At 36.9% G+C, this 21,113-nt stretch overlaps 1 long non-coding RNA gene across 1 annotated transcript; it reads right to left on the reverse strand.

Annotated features, from left to right (window-relative positions):
- Positions 1-12,037: 12,037 nt before the first annotated feature.
- On the reverse strand, positions 12,038-14,738 carry LOC140171394 (uncharacterized). Its single transcript, XR_011861590.1, has 3 exons — positions 14,362-14,738; positions 13,339-13,467; positions 12,038-12,134 (listed from the first exon to the last, which is right to left on the reverse strand). It is a non-coding gene; the product is annotated as an uncharacterized lncRNA (long non-coding RNA).
- Between the last annotated feature and the right edge of the window lie 6,375 nt (positions 14,739-21,113).

Consider the following 21,113-nt stretch of genomic DNA (forward strand, 5'->3'; position numbering starts at 1 on the left):
ATTACAAAAATGTTGTCTAAATATTATTGTTAACTGTTTTCTGCCAAACGTTAATGTTAAATGTTTTTTCAACTTCGGAATCGGAAATGTTATTGTAAAATATTATAAAAACTTTTCATAACCGTACATTTTAACATTATCTGGTAACCTTTGTGAGTCGTTCATCATGTTCATGTTGCCACTTTTTGGCACATAGGCCTACACTGCAAAAACAAGTGTTAATACATTAACACTATTTGAGCAACACTTTTTAAACATGTTAAACCGTTAATGTGTTAAAATATTAACATTTGTGTTAAAATATTAACAATTATGTGTTACTGTTAAAATATTAACACTTTTACACTTTTATTAACACATTAACACTATGGTTAAATGAGGATGTTCATTTTTAAATGCTTTAACACGTTAACACCACTTTCCAAAAACAAGTGTTAATATAGTAAGTGTTACTTTTTTAAACACGTTAAACCGTTAATGTGTTCAAATATTAACATTTGTGTTTATATTTTAACACACAATTGTTAATATATTAACGGTTTAACATGTTTAAAAAGTGTTGCTCTGTTTTTGCAGTGTATATACGATGGGGGTATCATCAGTAGATAACAAAATATTGTCAACCGTTCTTACTTACTTCCTTTGTATTTTATTTTATTTGTATTTTATTTAAAAAAATACTATCTTGAGTAGATAACGGAAAAAACAAACAAAAACAAACAAACAAAAAACATCAAAAACCAACTTTCCTAACAGACGCCCTCTAAATTTGTGAAATATTTTCTGTTGTTTTATTAGACCCGCAATGCTATCTTCAGAAGATAGCCGTTTGAGCACGTACGCGTTGCGTGAAAACATGGAAGTAAGAGACTTCCATGGTGAAAATGATGCAGATCGTAAATGATGCAAGCCGTATTTTTGGGCTCGCGCGTGTTCACAAAAGATGATGCATGTCGAAACGGGTGATTTGCAAATTGCACCGTAAATGGTATCTTGAGTAAATAAAAAACAAATAAACAAACAAACAAACAAACAAATAGACAAACAAACAAACATGAAATATTAAAAAAATATGATCTTTCTGACTCGTCTCATACTAAGTCTTATGATTTCCTTCTTTTTTTGTATCATTTCATTAGGTTTACAAATGCTATCATCAGTAGATAGGCCTAACAAAATATATTCAACCTTTCTCAATTTCTTTGTATTTTACAAATGAATATATACAGATAGCCGTTTGCGCATGTACGCGTTGTGAGAAAATGATGCAGATCGTAAATGATGCAAGCCGTAAGTGGGCTCGCGCGTGTTCACAGAAGATGCATGATGCATGTCGCAACCGGTGATTTGCAAATTGCACCGTAAATGGTATCTTGAGTAAATAAAAAACAAATAAACAAACAGACAAACAAACAAACATGAAATATAAAAAAAATATCCCAAATGATCTTTCTGACTCGTCTCATACTAAGTCTTATGATTTCCTTCTTTTTTGTATTATTTCGTTAGGTTTACAAAATGCTATCATCAGTAGATAGGCCTAAAAATGTATTCAACCTTTCTCAATTTCTTTGCATTTTACAAATGAATACTATCTTGAGTAGTTAGCGGAAAGACTAACAAGCAAACAAATAAACAAACAAACAAAAAACATCAAAACAAACATTTTATCCAAAAATATATACCAAATGATCTTTCTGGTTCGTCTCATACAAAGTCTTATGATTTCCTTCTTTTTTTGTATTATTTCATTAGGTTTACAAATGCTATCATCAGTAGATAGGGCTTACAAAATATATTCAACCTTTCTCAATTTCTTTGTATTTTACAAATGAATACAATCTTGAGTAGATAGCGGAAACACTAGCAAGCAAACAAATAAACAAACAAACAAAAAACATCAAAACATTGAGCGCGTTTATTGACAGCAGATGATGCGTGATGTCGCAAAGGGCCTATAATGATTTGCAAATCACACCGTAAATTCTACCTTGAGTAGATAACAAACAAACAAGCAAACAAACACCAAACATGTGGTAAGAAAAAAATATACCAAATCAAATGTCTGACTTTTATGATTTTTAAAATAAAATTTGTTCATACGCTTCTAAATGATATCATCAGTGGATAACAAAATATTGTCAACCGTTCTTACTTACTGTCTTTGTATTTTTTTATAAAAAAAGTACTAGCTTGAGTAGATAGCAGAAAAAACAAACAAAAACAAACAAAAAACAAAAAACTTTCCTAACAGATGTTTTCTAAATTTGTGAAAAAATTCCTGCTATTTTATTAGGCCCGCAACGCTATCTTCAGAAGATAGCCGTTTGCGCACGTACGCGTTGCGAGAAAATGATGCAGATCGTAAATGATGCAAGCCGTAAGTGGGCTCGCGCGTGTTCACAGAAGATGATGCATGTCGCAACGGGTGATTTGCAAATTGCACCGTAAATGGTATCTTGAGTAAATAAAAAACAAATAAACAAACAAACAGACAAACATGAAATATAAAAAATATTATACCAAATGATCTTAACACTAACAAGCAAACAAATAAACAAACAAACAAAAAACATAAAAACAAACTTTTTATCCAAAAAATATATACCAAATGATCTTTCTGATTCGTCTCATACAAAGTCTTATGATTTCCTTCTTTTTTTGTATTATTTCATTAGGTTTACAAATGCTATCTCAGTAGATAGGACTTAAAAATATATTCAACCTTTCTCAATTTCAAATGAATACAATCTTGAGTAGATAGCGGAAACACTAACAAGCAAACAAATAAACAAACAAACAAAATACATAAAAACAAACTTTTTATCCCCTTAAATTTGTGAAATATTTTCTGTATTGTTTTATTTAAAAGCCCGTAAAGGCGTCTGCTAGTTCCGAGAAAATGATGCAGGCCGTAAATAGGCTTTGAGCGCGTTTATTGACAGCAGATGATGCGTGATGTCGCAAAGGGCCTATAATGATTTGCAAATCACACCGTAAATTCTACCTTGAGTAGATAACAAACAAACAACAAACATGTAGTAACAAAAAATATACCAAATGAAATGTTTGACTTTTATGATTTTTAAAATAAAATTTGTTCATACGCTTCTAAATGATAAATATTGTCAACCGTTCTTACTTACTGTCTTTGTATTTTTTTTTATAAAAAAAAGTACTAGCTTGAGCAGAAAAAACAAACAAAAACAAACAAAAATATCAAAAACAAACTTTCCTAACAGATGTTTTCTAAATTTGTGAAATATTTCCTGTTGCTTTATTAGGCCCGCAACGCTATCTTCAGAAGATAGCCGTTTGCGCACGTACGCGTTGCAAGAAAATGATGCAGATCGTAAATGATGCAAGCCGTAAGTGGGCTCGCGCGTGTTCACAGAAGATGGTGCATGTCGCAACCGGTGATTTGAAAATTGCACCGTAAATGGTATCTTGAGTAAATAAAAAACAAATAAACAAACAAACAAGAAAATATTTCATTATATTTTATTTTTTATTAGGCCCGCAATGGTATCTTCAGCAGATAGCTGTTTGCGCACGTACGCGTTGCGAGAAAATGATGCAGATCGTGGGCCCGCGCGCGTGTTCACAGAAGATGATGCATGTCGCAACGGGTGATTTGCAAATTGCACCGTAAATGGTATCTTGAGTACCGGTAGATAAAAAACAACTAAACAAACAAACAAACAAACATGAAATATAAAAAATATATACCAAATGATCTTTCTGATTCGTATCACATTAAGTCTTATGATTTGCTTCTTTTTTTGTATTATTTCATTAGGTTTACAAATGCTATCATCAGTAGATAGGCCTAACAAAATATATTCAACCTTTCTCAATTTCTTTGTATTGTAATGATTTTTCCTCAACGGGGTATTGGTACGGATTCCGGTTGAACACGTATAACAACATAAAGTGGAGCAAAAGACAAATCAAATACGGTATCACAAAGAAAGACAATTTATTCACAATATATGAAACCTATGTGACAAAAACCGCTATTATGAATCGTCATGTCACTAAAATAATGGTAAGTCGTACAGTGATGCACAGAAAGAAAAGTACGTGTTCAAATGACAAGCTCCGAAACAAAAGTGATGACAGACTGTTGCTGAGGCACGTACGCCAGGCGCCAAAAAGTAAAGCCTGCCCTCCTCAACAACAGTACAGCCAATCAGGAACGTCGCCACGAGAGGGCGACGCAACTTTCCGTCTACCAGGCCAGGGGGGGTGGGACGTTGAGGTTTCGATACTAGATTTGGGATTTTGAGGTTGCAAATGACGCGAAACTTTGTGTTAAAACCAATGGTGACATATCCGCTAAGATCGATTACGTTGCCCAATTTCCGTCATCAATATCATTTAAACTACCGAACGCACCTCCACAAGTTTTGGAATATAGCTAGAAAACGTTATTTTAAGCAACTTTTTTCGGCTCACCTCAGAGGTGGAGCGAAGACATTTTGAGATAAAAGCATTTGAAATTTGAGATTTCGCGGGGTTTTTGGGGATTTTTAGTTTAAAATTTGCCGTTGCATTAATCTCTTCAACAGACTCAAAAGCAGTCGGTTGTGTGGGAAGAGGTTATAGTAGCGTACTGGATGTACTGTTTCATAGATGGACAAGTACATTGTAGCTCGTCGCCGGTTATTTCCTGGTGATACGAAGCATCAGCATGGTATGGAGAAGTCAGCTCTTCTGTTTACAAACAAACTCATGAACTAATAGCTCTGTTTACAAACGTGATGACAACCTGAGCATATTTAATATACTTGATGGTGAGTGTGCGGAGTATTAAATTGGTATAGTAATTTCACTGAGTCGCTTTCTCGAGCTCACTGTTTTCGTAGGGTCACGGACACTGCCAAGTCATGGCACTGATGCAGAAAGCTTATAATTATTGCGAGCGAGCACACTGATCAGTGCACATGTGCATGATGTCCCGCATGATGTGTCTCTAGTCCACAATAATTATCCATCTCATGATCTATTATAATTATCAGGGGCGGATTTAGAGGGGGCGCACCAGGCGCGAGCCCCTCTATTTTTGCAGTGCCAGAGCGGCGCCTGACTTCATGTATTTTTACAGAGCGGCGCCGCACTTTGTGTGGGCGCCGAGCCGCGGCGGCAGTGGCGGTTGCTCGGCGCCCCCTCTATTGAAAATTCCTGGATCCGCCCCTGATTAAAAACTGTCACTGTAAACTGTGTCATGGTAATTCCCGTAATTGTAATTTCACTAAACTTTTAACCCTTCGTATAAACTCATTACCGTTCGACGCGTTCACGTTCGTAAAGTTACGAATACCCAATACTAGATGTAACTTAAGGGTACTGTTCGTAAGTAAGTTTAGTGAAATGGAACTTACGACTCGTCACAAGTTACGAATAATTTTGAGACAAAAGCTTTGTAAAGCTTAGTCAAGTTAGTGAAATGGACACCTTGATCAAACTGTAACCCAGGGGCTGGGCGCTGGGGGCACTTAACACAAATGACCATACAAGTATGTTCCCCCGGAAAGACCCCCTATTTTGGATTTTGCAGCTCTGAAAGACCCCCTATAAGTGACCAAACTAGAGCTTCAATAGACCCTTGATTTTGATAATTTCAGCTCTAGAAGGTTTTGTCAGGCAATTTTCAGCCAGAAAGCAAAGAAAGACCCTTGATTTTGACTGTTCGCAGCTCCAAAAGTCCCCATTTTGCTTGTTTGCAGCTCCAAAGACCCCCTTTTACAGGGCAGCTCCCAAAGACCCACCACTTCAAAATTCCAGGGAACATACCCACCAAATTTTGTTGATGTGCCCCCGGCCGTAACCCTGCCTATCCCCTACTACCCCTGCTAACTAGTGCCGTACTTGACGCTTTAATGTTTTTTGTAATTGTAGTAGGCCTACAGCTTTTAAATGCATGTATGTAAACACGGCAATAATTTGAGCCAACTCATCAGATTTAAATTTGAATAAACATTACTGGAGTTTGCACAGACATCACTCTCTCGAGGAAGTCAAATGGACTATTATGCCTCGCCGACTTGGGCGGGGGGCTTTTTGAATGCCGAGCCCTGACTATGTCTCGGCCCCATACAACATGGAATTTCCCCAATCGCTGTCCATGGACTTCCAACATGTGATTGTCTTAGTGCCTAGCAGGAAGTTGCAGAATTGCCTGGCTGTCCTGCCTACTGCCAATATGAACTTTTTATTTATCATCAGGATGATGGATTATCTCGGAATAATTAATTATCTCAGAATAACTGATTATCTCAGAATAATTGATTATCTCACTCAGATTCTCAGGATAATTGATTATCTCAATTTATATTGCAAATAGGGACATTGACAGGACAGGACTTGAGATAATTGTTGAGATAATTTGAGAAAATACATTATCTCAAGATGTTTTATCTGGAGATGATAAATTATCTTGATAGTAAATTATAAATTATCTTGAGATCATTATCTTGAGATAATCAATTATCTTCAGATGATCAATTACCCTGAGATAATAAATTACCTTGAGACAATTATCTCAAGATAAATATATGGAAATAATAAATTATCTCAAGATAAATATCTCCATAATCTTTTTGTCCAGAGATAAATCCCGGGAAGATAAATATCTTGAGATAATAAATAATCTTGTCATGATAATAAATTATCTCGGAAAAATACATTATCTCAAGATGTTATTTATCTGGAGATCATAAATTATCTTGATTAGTAAATTATCTTGATAATCTCTAGATGATTAATTTACCCTGAGATAATCAATTATCCCAAGATAATTAATCATTCTGAGATAATCCATTAACCTGAGACAATTATCTTTAGATAAATGGAAATAATGAATTACTCAAGATAAATATCTCCATTAAAAACCTCTCTCTATATATCTTTTTGTCCAGAGATAAATATCTCATGATGATAAATTATCTTGAGATAATTGATAAGTCACTCGAAAAAATACATTATCTCTAAATCTTTTTTATCTGGAGATCAATATGTTGAGATAATCTTGAGATAAATTATCTTGAAATAATAAGTTATAAGATGACTTATCTCAAAGTAATTTATTATTTCAAGACTCTAATTTGTTATCTTTTATAGATAAGTGTCTCAAGAAATTATCTTGAGATAAGTTTTATTAATAAATCTCAAGATAACAAATTATCTCAAGAGAATACATCATCTCAAAACCTTTTTCTGGAACTAATAAATTATATAAAATCATCTCAAGATAAATATATATGGTGATGATAAATAGCTCTTATGATACATTATCTCAATATATATTTTTGAAGTTAAATATATATGGAGATAATAGTAATAATGTCAAGATAATAATGTATTATCTCAACTTAATTGATCATCCAGAGGCTATTTAAAGCAAGTACATGTAAAAAGCTTTTCTTTTTAATTTTTTATGTCATGTAAAATTATTGTTATTATTGTCTTCTGTTTTTTCAGGAAGCATGCATGATGGTTTGGAAAATGGACCTTGTGATGGCTATACCATGGACATAGGAAACCATTGATTTTTGAATTTTTTTCGGGCACTATACTTGGTGGTTATTCAATGGAGCTCAATGGATTTTTCAACCTACAGATTTGTCGCAAACTTCTCACATAGCACTATAACATGATTAGTCGTTTGGATTTAAGTACCAGCATTCAGCAGTTGGGGAAAAAATCAGCATAGTTGAATGAAATACTTAATTGTTAGTAGTTAATGGCATTATGTCAAAGTCTGGCTAACTTTGCGACTAATTTATGAGACATTGCACTGTTTCACTGTTTGATGAACTCCAATAATAAACTTAAGGTTAGATCTGCACAATAATTATTTGTGAACAAAAATATTTACGGAAATGATTGTGCTCCTGGAGAACAAAACTATGGTAAAGAGCTCCAGAATTACTCCAATAATTACATAAACAACTGAATAATGCACCAACTGCCTGCCAAGATTATAATACAGGACATTGATATGATACAGGGTCTTTGAAAGAGCTGTGCAGTCAGAAAATTTAATATATAATGGCACAACAAAAATGATCAGAATAGAGTATGATGTTGCGTGGTATTAAGGGGTACTACACCCTCGATAAATTTGTGTCTATTTTTGCATTTTTCACAAACTAATAACACAGTGATAACAAAAGTTTTAGGGCAAGGAATCCAATTACTACACTGGAATTTCAGTGACCCAAGACAAGCGGTTTGTTATTTATGATAAGAAATAAGGTACCACTAGGATGTACCTCGTTTCCTATCATATACTAAACCGCTTGTCTTGAGTCACTGAAATTCCAGTATAGTATCTGGATTCCTTGCCCCTATATACATAACTTTTGTTACCAGTGTATTATTATTTATAGTCACAAATTTATCAAGGGGTGTAGTACCACCTGCAAAAATAAAAACCTAGTAAAAATTTCCAGCTATGCAGTAATGGTGATGGTGCTCTTGGAGCATATGATCACAGTGAATCCATGTTGCAACCATGTAGCATCATAGGGCACGGGGCACATGCCCCCCCAATTGATTGCAAAGTTTAGAAAATCCAATTGGAAAATTGCGGAAAATGGATTGTGCCCCTCAATCAGCAGCCCTCGAATTAACCCACGGCACCCACAGCATTTTGCCGTGGGTGCCCATCACCACTGCCATAATGCCCTCAAAATATGTCCTTCACCCAAGGCAGTCACTTGCTGTGCCCTCTAATGAAGTTGCCGTCGGTGCCCCGGCCCAGCCCTGCCCCTTCATAATAAAATCATCTATCTATGTATCTATGTTTGTGTGTGTTTTCTTCACTTTTGAGAAATTGCCTTGGCGCCCTTCTCAAATTTAATTTTCAACAGTTGCCATGATGCCCTCTTGAAATATTACAAACTGCCGTGCTGCCTTGCCTTTTGAGTGAAAATCCAAGGCAATTAACAACTTGCCCTAAAAAGTTGCTGTGCCCCTTCAGATCCTTAATACTAGGCATGTCAATCAGACACAGATGCTTTAATTACCCCCCCCATATGATGACCTATGCTATGCCACTGATTACTTCTATTTGATCATTGATGGTGCGTAACATTTAACCTTGGTCCTTTTTGGCTCAAACACATAAAACTGGAATGAAAGCCCCAAGTAGGTCAAATTATGCATCTCTTGACTGGAATTTTCAAATTTCGCAAGGTTGTCAACCAACCATACTTCCATACAGCAATAATCCGCAAAGAAAAAAATGGCAAACCATCTTCTCTGCAACTGAACTATGCGGAGTCTGATACCATTGTTTATATGATATTTACCCATCTTACATGTATTTCTATTCCTACTCAAATGCAACACTGAAATAAATTCAAGCAAAGCAAATGATTATGCTTTTAATTTATTATTATTTTCATTTTTAATATTATACATACAAAGTCATGATTGTTAACATCATCTGCCAGTGGTTGTGTTAAAAGTTACCAAATTTGCCTTCAATAATGTAAAGTAAATCTTCAGATACCATGTAAAGAGGTTTAATAAAGTGTTATTTTTATATAGCATGGTTCTACTAAGTCTTGAGATTGTAGTCATTCTTCTCTCATCTTTAATGTCCATTTGCATTTTTTCCCCATTTTTTTGGTAATAGCTTGTGTTCATAATTCAAAATCTTCATTTCATGAAGAACTAGCTCAGTTGCTGATCGCAAGGCCATATATTGCCACATGACTGAGTTAGCTGGGAGTGTTTCAAAATACTTGCATTTCCTGACAATAATGATATAAAATTGGATGGTTTGAACCCAATACGCACATTTATTGGTTGAGCTATGAGTTTTAAAATATTGGACGAGACAAAGTCAAGTCCAATATTTTTTAACTCATAGCGAGACCAATAAATTTTGTATTGGTGAAAAACATCCAATTTTATCATTATATTTTCAGAATCTTTTTGGTCAAAAACATGACTTTTGGTAAAAATGTGATTTTTGGTAAAAATGTGGTTTTTGGTCAAAATGTGATTTTTGGTCAAAAATGAGTTTTAGTCAAAAAATGTGAGAAAAGTGAGCCTATCCAACACAGTCCAAGTTTTGAGTCCAAGTGTTGATTATATTGGACTCTTTAACTCTGTACAAAGTATAGGAAGGAAGATTCTGAGAACATAATAGAAATAAATTGAGTGTATGGGCGCATGGGGTTAGTTGCACCTTTGAGTCAAAAGAGTTCAGTGTGGGGCACTAATTGGGGGATGGAGGACTACTTAGGTTAAATCATGATATGACTGCTCTTGTGTTTTTTAACCAAGAACAAATTTGTTTATTTCCCAGGGGGGTCACTCCCATTGTGGCATGTACACCATCTGCGATAATAAAAATGTGTAAAAAAGGTAGTTTTTCGTGGGTAGGCACGACACGTGTGTATCGTGTTTAAGGTGTTAAAAACATGAAAAAAGGGTAGCAAAATTGCAATTGCTAATACTTTATAGCGACAACATTTCAAATTCATTTCAAAGCAGTTTGAGGTACCGGTACTCCCGCTTTCTTACATGTAGCTCCAACTTCCACTGACATTCTCCGCACAAAGGTGTGAGGTGTACACCACAGCCACAAGAGGGCACACAGAAAAAATAAATTATCAAAAAATTCACAACTATTTTCCTCACATGAAGTTAAATTAAAGAAATCTTTTTTTTTACATCAGTGTAAATTTTGAGCACATTTGAAGGTGTAAGGTGACCAAAACTGTGACTGAAACTATAGTCTCTTCCGGAGACTGGCTTAATCACAAATGAATGAGCAAGGGTTTGCCGTAATAATACAATGTACATTTGCCTACCAAATCACAGTTACTTGGCATGGGCCAATTACATATTTAGCATTTTAAATCAAAAAATGATGATTTAAAATTGTATTTAAATATAATGCAGGTTTTTCACAACATCCTTAACCCTGCAGTCACATGGCTGCTCACTACAAAAGGGTTGTAATGTTAGCAATACAGCAGGTTTTTTTGGGTTGGATTATTTAATGAGTTTGTGTCCCTATGTGTAGTAAACTAAAAATCAGTGGCTAAATTACAATGTACATGGCTGAAACTGCAGCCCATGGTGGATGATCATGGAATTGTCTACATTAGGGACTGTTCACAAACACTTGTTGGGGGGGGCTGATGCAAAAAGGGGGCTCTTAGTTTTGACCCTTCTAGGGGGTGAGGGCTCTGAAAAAATTGACCACAAATTTTCCTGGGAAAATTGAGTATATGGGGTTGACCCATAATTTTCATGTGAAAAAGGGGGCCCTGAAATTTTTGAGATCTGAAAAAGGGGGCCCAAAAAATTTTCACGATGAAATTTTTTTTTTGCATCAGGGCCCCAACAAGTGCTTGTGAACGGTTCCTTAATCGATTTTACTGTATGATTATGATACAAGTGTATATACGAGGGGGTATCCAAAAGTTTTTGACATCACCCAGAAGTGAAAGAGCTATATTGATGAAATTTTGTCAGTGTCCTTATGTACATTATGGTTCAAAAATGGTCTCATAAGTATGTTTACTTTCTTTCCAGGTGGCGCTAGATGGGCAGTAGGCGCATTACCTTTTCATGATAAGATCCTCCACTTTCTTGAATTTCTTCACTGTGGCCGCGCCATCCATAAGTGATGGACGTCAACTTCTTGGCTAATCTGTGAGGGACATGTGGCCAGTTTGGAAATTCCTTTTTCAAAAAGCAACAGTGCAATATGATGGGCAATCATCACCGTAGATAGCTTTCATTTCATCATAGATTTTATGAGCATTGTATAGGCCTAACCCTTCAAATGCAGGAACCTTAATCACGCTACGTTCCTCAATTTTCACCATCTTGCAGGTTATGCGCCTAGCTACTGCCCACCTAGTGCCATCTGGATAGAAAGTAAACTTTTACTTATGAGACCATTTCTGAACCATAATGTACATAAGGACCAGTGATTACACTGACATAATTTCATGAAAATAGCTCTTTCACTTCTGGGTGATGTCAAAAACTTTTGGATACCCCCTCGTACAATGTACATGTCATACATCACAGACTTACTTGCAAACTCATTTTGTGTGGCATGGTGGTGCAGGGCTCTAGCCTTCTCCTGTCTTTTTCTCCTGATGACATGAAGAAAGAAATGCAAATTTAGATATCAAAATTTGAGGAAAATTGAGGTACATAATACATTAGATGCATGCATAAACTCCTCTACTGTAGTTGATTAATTTCACAAAAGTGAGGTTGAGCTTTACCCAAGGAAAATCTAGTACTTGGATGTAAAAAAACAAGCAAACACAAACAGACAGTACAAGTACCCACACAGATTTGGTGCCCTCATTTGTATTTACGAACTACACTGTATTGGTAAGCACCGGAAAAATCTATGATTTTTGAGAGCAAATTTTGCGCATCAATTTCACAAAATTCCTGATTTGTGTGATTTATCCATAATATTACCAAAATGTGTGCATTTTTAGCAAAAAGTTCAAATTTGCATTTTTAAAATTAAATTACGCGGCGCAGAGTTGAATTCGTTAAAATTAAGTCCTATGAGCAGTGGCGTGCTGTGGCGCCCCTACCCGGGGCTGAAGAAAATTCAATTTTGCCGCCCCTTCCTCAGCAGCTCGAAAAGGTTGCCCCAATTTTTTTTTACGGTCGTTTGAAAAAGTGAAGAACAAAAAAAAAAAGGATTTCTAGGCGCTAGTGCCCTAAAATTAACACATTTTGATATATAGTACAATTTTTTTTTTTTTTTTTTCCCCTTTTTCTTTACTAATTCTTTTTGCCACCCCTTCTTCCCGGCCCTTCTTCTTCCGCTGCCCCTTGATTTGGCCACCCCTGCTTTGACTCGGGGCTGGCCCTAAAGCCCCCAAAATATGCGCATGATGAGGGCGGTCGACTGCATATCCGTCAGTACACACTTTTCAATACGGAATAAATGCTAACCTCATCGTGACATCATCCAAGCAGCACAGTTCCTTTCCATGGAAAAAGCATGTATTGACGGATATGCAGTTTACCATTCTGCTATGGTCTATTTTCTATACCGGTACTTTTTTCTGCATGGATTGTATTACAGATCACCATGGGTTCTTTCAATTTTGTAAAAACTTATGGGTTTTTTTTGGAAAATTAATACTTTAAAAATGGGTATCTTGGAAAAATCTTAAAATTAGTGGCCAAACCTTAAATTAAGCGATTATACCCAAAATATGTGAATGTTAGTGTTTCACATACATTGTACATATCTTTTGAGATGGATTTTTTTTAACTTCAATTACCAAGAATGAAGATGTAAATTCATGATGAATTAATGCATACCCTTTTCTTTCTTCCTTTGTGTGCTGCTTTGCTTGTAGCTCGATCTTCCCCGTCAAAAACAACTATGGGCGTAACATTTTGCCTAACCAACACATCTACTGCTTAGCAGAAATCATTGACATACCGTACCTGTAAGAACCATAATTGCATAAAAGTGACATAAAAATTGGTTGATATACAACTTGTCCCTATCCCAACCCACCCCTTGACCAGTAGCGTATCTGTGGCAGGGGTCACTCTGCACCCCCCATGGCTTTGACCAGGAAGGAAAACCTGAAAAATTATGCTAAATCAGCCTATATTTTACACCTCTGCCTGAGAAAATCTACCCTGTGACCGGGTAAATCTACCGCACACCAGGATTTTGCCCGCTCTGACAAGTGACCCCAATACACGGTACACCACTGCCCTTGACAACATAGTCTACCCGTCCCTTGACAATATATATAGTCAACTACCTTAGCTTTATTCCCTCCAGCAAGCAAGGGACAGGTTGGTCACTGGTCAGTGACGAGTTGCCTTCAAAAAATGTGGTGCAGGTTGGCGCAAGGACAGGTTGGCATAGGAACGGCTTGTCATGTCTATCTTGTCATGTATTCTTAAAATTTAGTTGATTAGGAATGTGACCAGGTAACATTAAAACCAATCAACGGTACAGAATGCTTTTTGGTCACACAGCTATAAAAAGACAATTTTCATGGTTTAGAATAGGAGATTAATGAAAAATAAGCCCTTAATCCTTTCCTTCATCACCGAATACAAGTCACACACTTAAAATAATTTCTTAATATATGAATAGTATTGTAAATAATTGTGGTTCTTGAGAAATATGTCAATTATGAAGATGTTATGCGTTTCAACTCTTTTCACATCATAATTACAGAACCACAAGATCTACAAAATTGTAACTGGATTCAGCACCACACCCGATTTAAAATGATCATAACAAATTTCACTACATGTAGATGGTATACCATCTACATTACATAGGCCTAGTATTTAATAAGCTTAAGCTTAACTTACTTTCGTGGATCAATTCCAGGTTGTGCAGCAGTGTATAGATCCATAAATTGATGCGTCAATGCCTGTACTTCACCACCCAAATCCGCGGCAGAAACCCTGGCAGAAACTTTATTTTCTATATTCTTGAATTTTGGGAGTAAAGATTTAATTCCCATTGTCACGATTCGATTGTAACCGTGTGTTGAAGCTGGTCAACTCCGGGATTGTTTATTTACGATCAGCTGATTGAAGATCACAGGCTGTTTTTAACGGCTGACATCGCTAATTGTTCAAAATGCGCATGCGCTAGACATGCGCATAAAACAAATCGTGTTCCCGTGGTGTTGCCGTCGGGATTGCCCTGGAATTGCCAGAGAAGTATGTCCCACCCCCCCTGTACCAGGCCGTGCATAAATGCGTCTACCTTTCGCCGCAATAAGCGTACCAAAAAGAGAGACACATTAGCAACCATGCAGAAGGGAAGTATGGGGATAATTAACATCGCAATTAGCATTAATTAATCATAAAACAAGGAATAATTTGGTTATCATAAAGATAAAATAGCCAGAAAACGCCAATTCAGAATGTGCGCCCTGTGCATACTGAAGCAATCACGTCATGATCATGCGCGAGTCGATCGGTCAACAAACTCTCCAGGTCAATGTCCGTTCGTCAGTCAAAGGCGACGCATTTTTGCATCGCCAAAGTCACTCAATTGAAGTAAGCTTAAATATACAAGTAAAAAGGTAAAGCCTGAAAAAGATAGGGAGACACCCGTAGGCTCAGGGCATTTCACTCTCCCCACCTATAAAAAAAGATTTGTACTCAAATCTTGTACAATAAATGATTTTAAAATAATGCGTATAATTTTGGTGACAGTAAAGATGCATTGAAAATTTTTCCACCGAAACAAGTATTTACATTATGAAGCAATAATTTTGGTAGCTCACACAGTGGCCAAGATATAAAATTTCATTAATCAAAAATAGCGGTGGCACAAAGCCCCGCAAATTTGCGTCTACTCAAGAAGCTTCAAATTGTTTACTGTCAATGCATTTCAATTTTTGTACATGTAAAAACAACAAAGTGCCGAAAACAGTTCATGAAAAATGGGCCTAAATTTGGGTGCCTACAAATTTGGAAATTTTGCTTTCATTTCAATAAAATAGATCTTAAAATTTACGCCTAAACTCAACCTAAAGGCCTAACGTTGAGTTCTGTCATGTCAGCGGTGCCTAAGTTTGGGTAAATATAACTCGCTAGCTGTTGTTCACAAATTTTGATAAAACCAATGAAAACCAGAAAACCACTAGTCTAGGCCTAGAATGCTAGGGCCTAGATATATCGATCACAATTTTTGGATACAAGGGAACATTTTAACAACAGCCGGGCCTAAAGGGAAATAGCCAAAAAGTGTCAAAAACATTCAATATACAATTTGTAACATTATCAGAAAAGGGAGCGAGTTACACTTACCCTACAATAATACAATTTATAAAATATTCACAGTTTATAAAAGTCCTATAATCTTCATGACGATCTTGATGCTTAGCCTTTATGCCCTAGTCTTTAAAAAGACTCAAAAAGCATTTAACAAACGTTGCATGGTCGAAAACGTAAAAGAAATCAGTTCCAAATCCAATGGCAAATGTCAATCAACAATGATCAATGCATCCATTTTGGGTCTCCATATTGTAATGATTGATGTCCATGTACAAAGATTTAGCAAATGTTCATAATCCAATTGACGTCGCAGAAACCGTCATCACAGTAGCGTCAGCATTTACCATAGTCATTCAGCATGTTCAGAGTCTTGTAGCCTCGGTGTCCGCACTTTTGCGTCGACATTTTCGTCAAATTCTTCATCACAAGTTGTTGTTTTCCACGGCGACATGCAGCTGTTGTCATCAATGTTGCAAACTCGCTCTGTATCGCCAAATTTCGCGGTACAGGAGCTGTTCGCTTCCGGGTTGACATTACTGAAAATGCGTAAATTCGCATGTAGACAGCCTTTGGTGCCTTTTTCTATAAATTGAGTCATAGAAAACTTCAAAACTTCTTGTGCGTTTTGGTTATGTTTGACTTTGTGGGTTATTAAAACATCTTGATTTGGCTTCAACTTTTCGATTTAAAAATTCGCATCTCCTCGCTTGAATGATTAGACAGACCAAACTTGCATTATCCATTTGATTTCTATTAAAAGTTCTCTTAAAACTCGACCAGCAAGTTCAGAACTTTCTTAAATCAAAACTGTACTGCATGATGAACATACTGCATGACATAAAGAACATTTCGGCCGTTCGTTCAGCAATACCTGCAGGCTTTCTAAGTTCATCATGACAATCATATAGGCCACAACCCACTTCACAAGTTGGTTACATCTTCAATCGTTTTCATTCAATCAAGCAATTTTTGCGTTAAAGCCAACATCAATTTTCATACATGTAGGCCTATAGGCCTACAAAATTATATTCCGATTTGCTTTCACGGAATAATCAAACAACCACGCACATAAAGTGTCTTTAAAGACTTCAATTCAAACCCACAAAATGGGCAATGGAGAATTTTTGTCTCCGTTCTTCATGTTCTTATAGGGCTGTCTTTCTTTTCATATCACGTGCTATTTATAGGCCTATTTAGGCCTTAATGTCAAACCCAGTTTGTAATTTTCATAGTGAAAAACTTCACTGGTTTCTTTAAATCAATAAGATGAGGAAAGAATGTTTTAACATTTTTTTTTTTAATTGATGATGATTCTGGCTTAAAAAATGCTTTCATTATTATCACTTTGATATCACTACAATCAATTAATAATTTCACCTTTCTCATATCTCAAACAGTTATGCGTGTTAGCCTTTCCATTATGAACTACAAAGTACAAACACTTTTATCGCATGACATCCGGAACATTTTGAGCGCTCTATGTTCCAAATTTCATTTAAGCAACACCTATAGGATTTCTAGTTCATCAGCTCTTGAGCTGTTATACGTAGGCCTATTTCTGATATCCAACAGAGCTTCTCTGTGAGCTTCTGTTTATCATTTCCGGATACCAATACTCACAATCAACTGCCTACAGGATTTCTAGTTCATCCAACATCAGCTCTTGAGCACGTAGGCCTAATTCTGATATCCAACAGAGCTTCTCTGAGCTTCTGTTTATCATTTCTGGATTCAGTACTCACAATCAACTCGCCTACAGGCTAACACACAAACCGTCTCACACATTTTCAGAAATGAGAATCTTCAAAATCAACAAATTTTGTTCATTGAAAAGCCATAGGCCTAAAGCCATAATCATCACCATTTAAATAAACCCTTCTTTTTCCATAGAATTCACATAGGCTTAACAATTCCGTTTTAAAAGCGGAATAGGCCTATTTCGGGTTTTCTTCTTTTCCTCACATTTGTTAAAATTTTCTATCATTTTAAATTAATGATATCAGAAAATTTTTCACGCCTGGGTTTTCGTGTTGTAGGCCCAATGCGGGTTGTTTAATTGGGGTTGTGTCACTCAGATTAATTTGGTGTTCAACCAGATTAGTTAACCCAATATCATTGGGTGAGCTTGCAAACACATCACTAGGCCCTATAGACCTATTTACAGAGTAGTTGAGTAACCTTTTCGGTTTGTGTTTCATCTAACTCTGCACAACTGCGTCGCCACAGATCAAGCAGATGGTCGATGCAATTTTGCGGGCACTCCTCAGGAGCGCACTTTTGCGTCGACTCCCCTGGAGTGCACTTTTGCGTCGCCTCATGGACGCTATTTTCTCCCGCCTTTTTATCTGTTGCAACATCGGTCACGTTTCTTCAGCATGTGCTATCGGCATGATCGGAGTTGTTTTTCACAATCTCTGACACTCCATGACTAACTGAAATTGTCCAATTCCCATATTTAGGAAGAGGTGGTTTACACATTTGATTTTAAGTTTTACAACTTAAAATTATCGGGCGGCTTCCCGAATCTGAATTTCACATAGGCCTATTATTTACATAGATCTGTCTCCACCGACCTCTGACCCTCGAGATCGGTTTCTAGTCCAATCTAATGGTTTTCTGAACTATTTGATGTCATACCAGTAGACTGAGCGGCATTCTGGGGTAGGCCTACACCCTGTGCCCTGCAATATCTTTGTATATGACCTTGCTTGCCACACTTATAGCATGTATAGCTTTTGTGTGTGTTGAAATTGTTGTGAGGTCTTTGCCCGCTATTTGTACTCTCACCAGCACGTTGAGTTTGCTGAGCAGCCTTATTCTCTGATTGATTAATAGCCAACGTTTGGACCATTGTAACCAGGGTGGTTAACAGCTCTTCAGTTTTGTCGGGGGAGGCTATTTCTACCGTTCCGACCGCCCTAACACGACCAAATCCTGATGCTCTTTGGTTTTCGGCCTTTTTAAAAGCCTCACACTCGACTGCAATTTCAAGCGCATCATCGAGGGTTTTAGGCCTTGCTTGGAAAATTTTCCATCGAAGGTCTGTGTCTTGTAGCGCATCTAGGAACTGATCTTTGGCTAAGCTGTCTTGTAAGGCAAAAGGTGCATCTGGATATGCATATTTGGCTATACGGCGTAAGTTCTGAGCCAGTTCTGGGAGACTCTCGTCTTTTTTTCGCATCCTATTTTTAAGGAGCGTTCTGTTGAGCTCGGCTTTGTTTTCAGAACAGAACCGTCTTTCAAGTGCACCTACTATAGCTTTATAGTAGTGTCTTGATCTTTCATCAAGATCACTTAAAACTGCTCTCGCAACTCCTCTCAAACTACTGGCCAGGTATATGGCCTTGGCATCTTGTTGCCAGTTGTTTAGTTCGGTTATTAGCTCAAACTGTGTCAAATAGTCTGGCAACGGTGTAGTGCCATCATAAGTTGATGGTTTCATCAATGGTTTTGATGGCCTACACTCATTATATGGCATTACCGTACTGGATATGTACGGGCCATGTGAGGGTAAAAACCCTTCCTCTGATTCACGGGGTGACTCAGGGTGTGTGTGTTTGGGTCTTGTAGACTCCAAATCAAAGTCAAGGTAACTCGTTCCTGTAGGTCTTGGCCTACTTTTATAAGCGTTTTCGCTCATCTGTGGAACATTTCGGCTTTTTATTTCATCAAGCCTTACCTTGCTTTGTTCTAAGAACTCACGAAAATCCGTACCATTATAACCTCCGGTAGCGCCGGTAGGTTCATCCATGGAGGTGGTAGCTACCTCCATGGTTCATCCATGATTTCGGAAAAAGGCATCGAAATCTCACCGCTGCTCACCAGTGTAATGATTTTTCCTCAACGGGGTATTGGTACGGATTCCGGTTGAACACGTATAACAACATAAAGTGGAGCAAAAGACAAATCAAATACGGTATCACAAAGAAAGACAATTTATTCACAATATATGAAACCTATGTGACAAAAACCGCTATTATGAATCGTCATGTCACTAAAATAATGGTAAGTCGTACAGTGATGCACAGAAAGAAAAGTACGTGTTCAAATGACAAGCTCCGAAACAAAAGTGATGACAGACTGTTGCTGAGGCACGTAGGCCTACGCCAGGCGCCAAAAAGTAAAGCCTGCCCTCCTCAACAACAGTACAGCCAATCAGGAACGTCGCCACGAGAGGGCGACGCAACTTTCCGTCTACCAGGCCGTGCATAAATGCGTCTACCTTTCGCCGCAATAAGCGTACAAAAAGAGAGACACATTAGCAACCATGCAGAAGGGAAGTATGGGGATAATTAACATCGCAATTAGCATTAATTAATCATAAAACAAGGAATAATTTGGTTATCATAAAGATAAAATAGCCAGAAAACGCCAATTCAGAATGTGCGCCCTGTGCATACTGAAGCAATCACGTCATGATCATGCGCGAGTCGATCGGTCAACAAACTCTCCAGGTCAATGTCCGTTCGTCAGTCAAAGGCGACGCATTTTTGCATCGCCAAAGTCACTCAATTGAAGTAAGCTTAAATATACAAGTAAAAAGGTAAAGCCTGAAAAAGATAGGGAGACACCCGTAGGCTCAGGGCATTTCAGTATTTTACAAATGAATACTATCTTGAGTAGATAGCGGAAACACTAACAAGCAAACAAATAAACGAACAAACAAAAAACATCAACACAAACTTTTTATCCCCTTAAATTTGTGAAATATTTTCTGTATTGTTTTATTTAAAAGCCCGTAAAGGCGTCTGCTAGTTCCGAGAAAATGATGCAGGCCGTAAATAGGCTTTGAGCGCGTTTATTGACAGCAGATGATGCGTGATGTCGCAAAGGGCCTATAATGATTTGCAAATCACACCGTAAATTCTACCTTGAGTAGATAACAAACAAACAAGCAAACAAACAACAAACATGTTGTAAAAAAAAAATATACCAAATGATATGTCTGACTTTTATGATTTTTGAAATAAAATTTGTTCATACGCTTCTAAATGATAAATATTGTCAACCGTTCTTACTTACTGTCTTTGTATTTTTTTTTATAAAAAAAGAACTAGCTTGAGTAGAGAGCAGAAAAAACAAACAAAAACAAACAAAAACATCAAAAAAAAACTTTCCTAACAGATGTTTTCTAAATTTGTTAAATATTTCCTGTTGTTTAATTAGGCCCGCAACGCTATCTTCAGAAGATAGCCGTTTGCGCACGTACGCGTTGCGAGAAAATGATGCAGATCGTAAATGATGCAAGCCGTAAGTGGGCTCGCGCGTGTTCACAGAAGATGGTGCATGTCGCAACGGGTGATTTGCAAATTGCACCGTAAATGCTATCT

Source organism: Amphiura filiformis, chromosome 15 (assembly GCF_039555335.1).
Source record: "Amphiura filiformis chromosome 15, Afil_fr2py, whole genome shotgun sequence".
NCBI lineage: Eukaryota > Metazoa > Echinodermata > Ophiuroidea > Amphilepidida > Amphiuridae > Amphiura > Amphiura filiformis.